Source organism: Marmota marmota, unplaced genomic scaffold (assembly GCF_001458135.2).
Source record: "Marmota marmota marmota unplaced genomic scaffold, marMar, whole genome shotgun sequence".
In the NCBI taxonomy this organism is placed as follows: Eukaryota; Metazoa; Chordata; class Mammalia; order Rodentia; family Sciuridae; genus Marmota; species Marmota marmota.
The window spans coordinates 2,367,142-2,376,070 of record NW_025999894.1 but is presented as its reverse complement, the minus strand read 5'-3'; the positions used below and the strand labels follow the sequence as shown (position 1 = coordinate 2,376,070).

Below are 8,929 nucleotides of genomic sequence, written 5' to 3'. Positions count from 1 at the left end.
AAAAAAATAAATGTTGCAAGAATTAAAGAAAGCCATTATTAATGGTGTAAATGAAAGTGTAGAATCAATGGTTCATCACATAAAGACTATTAATAAAGTGTGAAGTTGAGGTTCTATCAAGAAGCCACATTTCCAGCACTATTTTGTATTTTATTTAGAGACAGAGTCTCACTGAGTTGCTTAGCTCCTCAACATTTGCTGAGGCTGGTTTCGAATTCGTGATCCTCCTGACAGGATATTATTTTTAAATTAGCCACATCATAGGAAAGGCAGCAGAACACAACAGACACTAGTATGGCAATATGTAAATCAATGGATGTGTAACTGATGTGATTCTGCAATCTGTATATGGGGTAAAAATGGGAGCTCATAACCCACTTGAATCAAAGTGTGAAATATGATATATCAAGAACTATGTAATGTTTTGAACAGCCAACAATAAAAAATTAAAAAAAAAGAAAAAAAATAAATAAATAAATTAGCCACATGAAATAATTTGATTTTCCTCTCACTGTTACATATTAAAATCAATTTCAGTTAAATAATTTATGCAAAGCTTGACTGTGAGCAATAGTTGCTAAAAGGATGCAACATTGTTCATTAATATAAGAGCATTTCACTTAATTACACTGGATAATAGCAGTGCTCCTAAAGGAAAATAAAAAGCAAAGTGATTAGCAGTCATTACTGTTAATTAGCGCTCACGTGACATTCCTTGGGATGACTCTCCTTTAAGTTAAATATTGTTAAAGGTTTTCCAAACCTTGCCTAGGTAAGTATTGGGCTAAGCAGTCAACTACCAGTAAGCAGAACAAAAAACAGGGACAGCTGTGGCTGTGGCTTAGCGGTGGTGCACTTACCTGGCATGTGTGAGGCACTGGGTTCGATTCTCAGCACCCCATATAAATAAATAAAATAAAGGTCTATCAACAACTTAAAAAAAAATTAAAAAAAAAAACAGGGACGGAACAGTATCCAGTTGGTATGTCTTTTTAATTAATTAAGTAAAAGGTTAAGAGGAATGAATAAAACTGGAACTCATACTTCACATTCTGCACTCTAACTGATAAAAGGAGGAAATGTGTGTTTATCAAACTTGCTGTGAGGGCACAGCTCATTTGGACTCCTGTAAACAATCGCCTGACTTGCACACTTCCATATGCATTTGAAAATCTTGGAGATACAGAGCACCATATTCAGCAAGCCAGGTCACTCTAGTAATGCCCTTAACAAGTTTCAGAAGTTCATAGAGACCTTCAACTTCATCACCTTCAAATTTGGTGTACATTCGTCCTATATCCAAGCTCCTTCCTCTGATGGCTCTGCAGTAGAAGGGAAGAACCATTGCTTCTGCATACAAGTCAGTGGCATGATGACCCACTGACTAATAAATGTAGCTATCCAGTTCATCAGATCCCACTTGGTTTCCATCTGGTCTTAGATTTGCTAAAGCAACAACCTGATGCCCAGCAGCAATGCACTGCATCATATTGTAACAGCTGTCTTTCCTGCCACTGATCAGAACCACAACCATCATGCTGGGCGCAGTGCGGGTGCATGCGTGCGTGCAGCGGCTGGGAACGAATCTTAAAATTAAAAAAGTAGCCTGATTTTCCATGTTGTTCCCAAGTAATAATAAGTGTCCTGAAAAGAGGGAAAAAGAGTCAGAGGAGGAGATGTGATATAGGAGCTATGTTCAAGTGACAGGATAGATAAATTTGAAGATTGAGGCAATGGCGACAAGTCCAGGTATGCAGGCACCCTCTAAAATCTGGAAAAGAGGTCTGAGGATGCGCTTACTACTAGAGCACTTGCTTATCATACATAAGACCCTAAGATTGATCCTCAGCACTGGAAAAAGGAGGAGGGGGAGAGGGGGAGGGGGAGGGGGAGGAGGAAAAAGTCAAGGAAAGGATGCAATCCCACTGACACCTTGGTTTTAGCCCAGTGTATTAATCACTTTTTTTCACTATAATGAAATATCTGAGGCTGGGTAACTTTATTTAAAAAGAAGCTTATTTAGCTCACAGTTCATGGAGTTTAAGAGCATGGCACTAGCAACTCCTCAGCTCTGGTGAGGGCCCCTCAACTGCACCACATCATAGCTGATGACTTCACTGAGGGGATGTGTGTGAGGGGAGAAATCATATGGTGAGATAGGAAGTCCTAGAGACAGGAAGGGCAAAGTTTGCTCTTTTATAACAACCAATGTTCTGGCTCTTTTTTAAACTCCTTCTAGCCAGGGTCCGACAAGAAGTACATCAATTCCTTCTGAGTGCTGCACCCTCAGTGACCTAATTAATTCACACTAATCTCCAGACATTCTAGCTCACAATACTCTATGGATGGGGTGATCCAGCAGTAGAACACCAGTTCAATTTGAATGATTACTACAACTCTTTCACGTGATTCCTATCTAAAGTGCCCCTCTTCCCTCTCCTCCATTACACACTCCAGGATCCAGGATCCACGACCCACTGTATAAGTTTCTTATTGCTGCTGTAACAAAATTTTTCCATGGACTTGGTGGCTTAAAGCAATGCAAACTTTTTTTTTTTAACTTCTTAATGTCAGAAATCACAGTGGTCTCAATGGACTAAAATGGAAGTGTGGATAAGGCAGTGTTCATGCTGAAGGTTATAGGGAAGGATCCATTTTCTTGCCCTAAACAGCTTCTAGAAGATGTTTACATTACTTAGCTTTGGGTCCCTTCCTCCTTCTTCAAAGCCAGCAAAGGGGAGTAGAGCCATAGCATTGCCTTCCCCTTTCACTTTTAAGACCTGCATGATTACATTGAGCCTACCCAGTAAGCTCCCTATTTGAAGGCCAGTTAATTAGTAAAATTAGTCCAGTTACAACTTAATTCCACTTAGCATGTGAAATAACATATTCACAGATATTCACAGAGTCCAGGGATTAGGATCTACACATGATCAGGAACCTTTTTTTTTTCCCCCTACTATACCTGCATACACTGATTTTACTTTGCTTGGATGAAAGAATGAAAGCTAGTGTATAATAGGCATTGAAAACATTTGTCCTTATGGACACTGCTAGCTTTTCTTTTTTTTTAAAACAAAGTACAGATAGCATAAACAAAATAAGATTACATGTCTATAATCAGCAACTCAGGAAGCTGAGACAGGAGGATTGCAAGTGTGAAGTCAGCCTCAGCAACTTAGTAAGACCCTGTCTCAAAATAAAAAAAAAAGAAAGTCTGGAGATGTAGCTCAGTGGTAGAACGCTCCTGGTTTCAATTCCCAGTATTCCCCCCCACCCCACACACACACACACACTCACAGTGAGCCACAAGGATGGCAGAGGAAATGGATTTACCACACACACACACACACACACACACACACACTCACAGCGAGCCACAAGGATGGCAGAAGAAATGGATTTACCCATGTAATAGAGGATATTGGCTCCAAAATTAGGTTTCAATCAGTTTGTCGACTAAATGCTTCAGAGCTTTCCTCTGTCTTGATTCATGTGGGATATGTATGAATGTATTATTATTTATGAATGTATGTTTTTATTTTGCAGTACTGAAGATTGAACTGTGGGCCTGGTGCATGCTAGACAAGTGCTCTGCTACCAAGTTATACCCCAACCCCATCAGACATTTTTAACCCATCCAGACCAAGGAAAGCTATTTAAGGACACAAACCTCCATTTCATAAAATATGACACCAGGGATCCCTTATCAAGACAATAAGTATAGGACAGTGTCTCCAAGAGCTTGTTTGGTTGTTTGTTTATTTGCAGTACTGAGGATGGAACTCAGGGCCTCAAACATGCTAGGCATGTGTTCTACCACTAAGCTACACACACATACACACACACACACAGACACACACCCAGACAAAAAATAAATGGCCATCCCAATGATATCCACATCCTAATCCCTGGGACCTGAGAATCATGCAAAGGGGAATTAAGTTGCAAACAGAATGGTTTGCTAATCAACAAATTGTATACTTTAAACGTATATAGTTTATATATATATCAGTGGTACCCCAATAAGGCTGTTTTATTATAATGGGCAAAAGATCTGAACAGATATTCTCCAAAGAAGATATACAGATGGCAAATAAATATATGGAAAGATGTTCAGCATCATAGATTAGTAGGGTGATATAAGTGAAAATCACAGTTCATCAATTTTTGTTAATTTTTCTGAAGAAACTTCCTTTTATTTAATCGAGATCTCTTCTTGCCATGCTTTCCTCTACATAATTACAGTTGAAAACACTGTTAAACATCTAAATACCTTCGCCTGCCACTTCTGCCACTTTTGCATCTCTTTCTATTCACTAATATTTTTTCTTAGTTACGGGTCACTCTCCTCCTCTGCGTGTCGACTAATTTGATTAGACACAGGACATTGTCGATACCATTTATTGAGTAATTGGACTTTGCTATCTTCCTATTTATTTCGTCATTTATTTATCAAGAAACTGGGTCTTGCTATGTTACTCAAGCTAGCCCTGAACTCCTGGCTGAAGAGATCGTCCTGTCTCAACGTGATTGACAGCTGAAACTACAAACACATGCCACCATGCCCAGCTTTGCTATCTTACTTTCTTAAAGTTTATAAAGCTTTATTAAACATTTCAAACAGCTGTGCAGTAAACACACCAGAAATAAAATCCTAGAACAGCAGTCCAGATGTTTCACAAGTGTGGCCTCCCAGTCCCATTGCCCAGATGGACTGCCTCCAGTTCTGTCCTCTACCTGGCCCACTCCCTTCCCTCCTCAGGTGAGAGACAGAGATGGTTCTGACTAGAAGGACAACCATGCTGATCCCCACTGGGCAGGGGCCAGGAGCTAGTCTCATTTGCCAACACTTGTTACTGAAGTGCTGAGAAATAAAAAAGCGAGTGCTAGTCACAGAGTCTTCCTGTGTGTTCTTCATAATGTCCAGTCTACACCCCCAGGAATGAAGAAGCTCCTGGCGGGAGGATGATGGAGGCTGCTTCCCTGGGTCTTGTCTGAACCACCTTGGAGTCCAGTGTGCTGGTCCCTCTGCAATTCCCATGCTAAATAAAAATCCTACTAAAGCTAGCCACCGCTGAACCTCAAAATCAGAACACCTTCCGTAAAGCTTCTTTAAAAGGAATATACAAATGTATATGAACACACACACACACCAAAATATCCAAACACCTATCAAGGAGATCAGGCTGCTATGAAACACACAAGAATGTTCCTGTTCACTCAGCAGGGGGCTGCTAACATCTACTTGAGCACATCATACTTCCATCCTGCAGAGCATGCCCAGGAGAATATCCTTCTTTTGACTCTGAGAAAGGCAGGAAAAAAGACAAAAGAAGTGAGGCTGGGCTGGAGAGTGGGAGCCCAGACACGCAGGTGAAAGGGGACTGCAGGATCTGAAACCCCAGTGCTTTATGACCTATGCCAGTACCTTCCCTCCTGTCCTCTGCTTTCTTGGAAAGCTAACAGGGCAGCTGTTGTGTGCCCGCAAAGCCAGGTTTGAGTGCCAATTCTGGAAGCGGGGATTCAGAGCCACGGTACAGGAAAGTTTCCCCTGCAGTTATAGCAGATGAGAAGCAGAAGCTTCCAAGAAAACCATCGCACAAATGGTGCAAGCGTTCCACTCCAGGAGGAAGCTGAGCAGGTAGAGTGGATGACACAGGGCGGGGTTGAGGAGGAACCGGCAGCAGCCAATGGAGGCAACGCATGATCTCTGCCCAGCAGGACCTCCACCCGGCACCGCTGGCGCAGGCGGCTGCCCTCCGCTTTCTTCAACCCTCTCTCCAGGAGCTGAGCCGCTGTGCTCTCTGGCTATTGCCTGGGATCATCAAGGCAGCAGGGACCTGGGAGCCCCGGTGCCACCGCCACCACGTGGCTACCTCATCCTGCCCCCACCTCAGCTTTCCACCAACCCCGCAGAACTTTACTACTTAAATTGTTTGAACTTTGTTCTAAAAGGCTTGTGAATCTGATCCCTTTGAGGCTTAAATTTTTATTCAAAATTAATATGGATTCACAGGCAATTTCAAAGAGAGTAGAACAAAATCCTGTGTGTCCTTCATTCAGTTCCCCACATGGTTACAGCTTCCAAAACTGGAAAACAATATCAAAGGAGAAAACCCACATTAATAAAATGTGTATATAGCTACATGCCTTATCACATGTGTAGATTCATGTAGCCGCCACCACGATCCATGAAGATCTGGGCACTTACCCCAGAGAAATAAGAGAAAGATCTCTCCCCTTTAGTCATCTCTTTCCTTTCTACAATTTCACCCCTACCCTACACTATCCATAACTATTGGCAATGAATAATTTGTTCTAAATGTCTATAATTATTTCAAAAATGTCATGTAAATGGAATCACATGATACATAGCCTTTTGATACTGTCCTTTTCATGCAGTATAATGCCCTTGCAATGCATCCATGGTATCTTCTTTATCAATAATTCATTTCTTTATATTGCTGACTAGCATTCCATATACGGACATACCACAGTTTTAACCATTCACCAATTGAAGAAAATTTTGATTCTTTCCAGTTGTTGATTTGACAAATAAAGCTGTTGTGACCATCTGTATAAAGATTATGTGCACAGTTTTCATTTCTCTGGGATAAGTGTCCAGGAATGTGGCTATGGAAAGTATGTTTAGTTTGTTCTATCATTGACAACTATTTATCAGAGTGGTTGTAGTATTTTTCATTACTATCAGCAATGTACGACACCGACACACCAAGTTCTATCAGATCCTTGTTAGCACTTGATATGGACAGGATTTTTTTTTGTTTTTTGGTCATTATAATAGGCATATAATGATTTTTATTATGATTTCATTTTCATTCTGCTAATAGCTAGTGATGTTGAACATCTTTTCATGTGCTCATTTGATAAAGCCTTGTCAGTAAAATGTCTTTTGCCATTTCTAACTGGTTTGTCTGGTTTTTAACTGTCAAACTTCCAACCCTCTCCCCAGAACTGGGGATTGAATCAGGGTGCTTTACCATTAAGCTAAATCCCTACCCCTTTTTATTTTTTTACTTTGACACAAGGTCTTGCTAAGTTGCCCAGGCTGGCCTCAAAGTTGTGGTCCTCCTGCCTCAAACGGCTGAGTAGCTGAGATTACAGGTGTGCATCACCACACCTGGATTTACTGTTGAATTTTGAGAGTGCTTTATGTATTCTGGATGTGAGTCTTTTGTCAGATATGTGGTTTGCAAATAATTCTCCTGATCTGTAACTTATTTGTCTATGTATTTATTTTTGTTTGTACTGGTGATTATACTGAGCCACACCTTGAGCCCCTGTAGCTAATCTTTTCATACTCTTAACTGTGTCTCTGTAGAGCATAACCTTTAATTTTGAAAAAGTACAATGTGTTGTTGTTTCATTTTGTTCTGTTTTTTCTTTTAAGGATTGTACTTCTATTGTCATGTTTAAAAACACTAAACACTAGATCCTAGTATTTTCTCCAATCTTTTCTTCAAAAAGTTTTATTAAAAAAAATATACTTAAGTCTGTGCTTTAATTTTCATGTCATTGTGAAGTTTAAGTAAAAATTCACTTTTTGCCTATGAATACCCAATTACTCTGTTTGTTGAAAAGATCATCATTCCTCCATTGATTTCCATCTTTGTAAAAAATCATTTTATTGGGGCCTGGGGTTGTGGCTCAGTGGTAGATTGCTCATCTAGCATGCGTGGGTTCGATCCTCAGCACCACATAAAAATAAAATAAAGATATTGTGTCCACCTAAAACTAAAAAAAAAAATTATTGTATTTGTGTATGTTTATTCCTGTGTTCTCTATTCGGTTCCATTGATCTGTGTATCCATTCTGAGCTATATAAGAATTCATAAAATTGAACAGGGTGGTTCTTTCCACTTTATTCTTCTGTTTTCAATATTCTCTTAGCTCTTCCAATTCCTCTACCTTTCTTAATTTTCAAATAATTTTTTTCTATATCTACAACAATATTACTAAGAATTTTGATAAGTATTGTGTTAAATCTGTGTATGCATTTAGGATGAATTATCATCTTTACTATGTTGAGTCTTTCGATCCATTAATATGGTATGTCTCTTCATTTATTTGAATGTTTTTATTTCTTTCTCTCTCTCTTAATGTCACACATGCTAGGTAAGCACTCTACCACTGAGCTATCTCCTCAAACCTTTTTTACTTTTTTATTTTGAAATAGTTTCACAAAGTTGCCCAGGTTGGCCATGAAATTAGGATCCTCCTGCCTCAGCCTCCTCAGTAGCTGGAATTATAGGGATGTGCCACTATGCCCATAGATACTTGACTTCTGTCATCAATGTTTTATAGCTGCATCAACTGGCATAAAATGTAACTCTTTATTTAGCCTACTAATGACATCAATTGTATTGGATTACATCAATTGGTTTTCACATACTGAATCAATCTTCCATCTATAGAATTAACTCCATTTTGTCATGGCGTACAGTTCTGTTTATATACTGATGCACTATTATTATTTTGGTGTGAGAATTCAATCAAGGGCCTCACACATGCTGAGCATGCCTCTACCACTGAGCCACATCCCAGTCCCTTTTGATATGTTCAATATGCTAATATTCAGCTAAGAATATTTGGCTATAGGTTTCTTTTTATAATCTTCGTACTATCTTTATCTACTTTTGTTATCAAGGTAATATGGGCCCCATAAAAAGAGTATGAAAAAATTCCAATTTTTCTTGATGAGAAAAAAGTGGTGGCCAGTAAGCGTTATGAAGGCTTATTACGTAGACATTGATACAGAATACGTGTTGATTCTTCTTCAAGTGTTTATTTAAAAACTCCCTTAAAACCATCTGGACCTGGAGATTTCTCCTCCTGGAGTTTTCAAATTCTGGATTTAGTTTCTTTAATAATTATCGGGTTTGTCAAGAACTGCCTACTTAATATT

General features: G+C 39.4%; 1 pseudogene; it reads right to left on the bottom strand.

Annotated features, from left to right (window-relative positions):
• Positions 1 to 974: 974 nt before the first annotated feature.
• On the bottom strand, positions 975 to 3,179 carry LOC125613813 (annotated as a pseudogene).
• Positions 3,180 to 8,929: the final 5,750 nt, after the last annotated feature.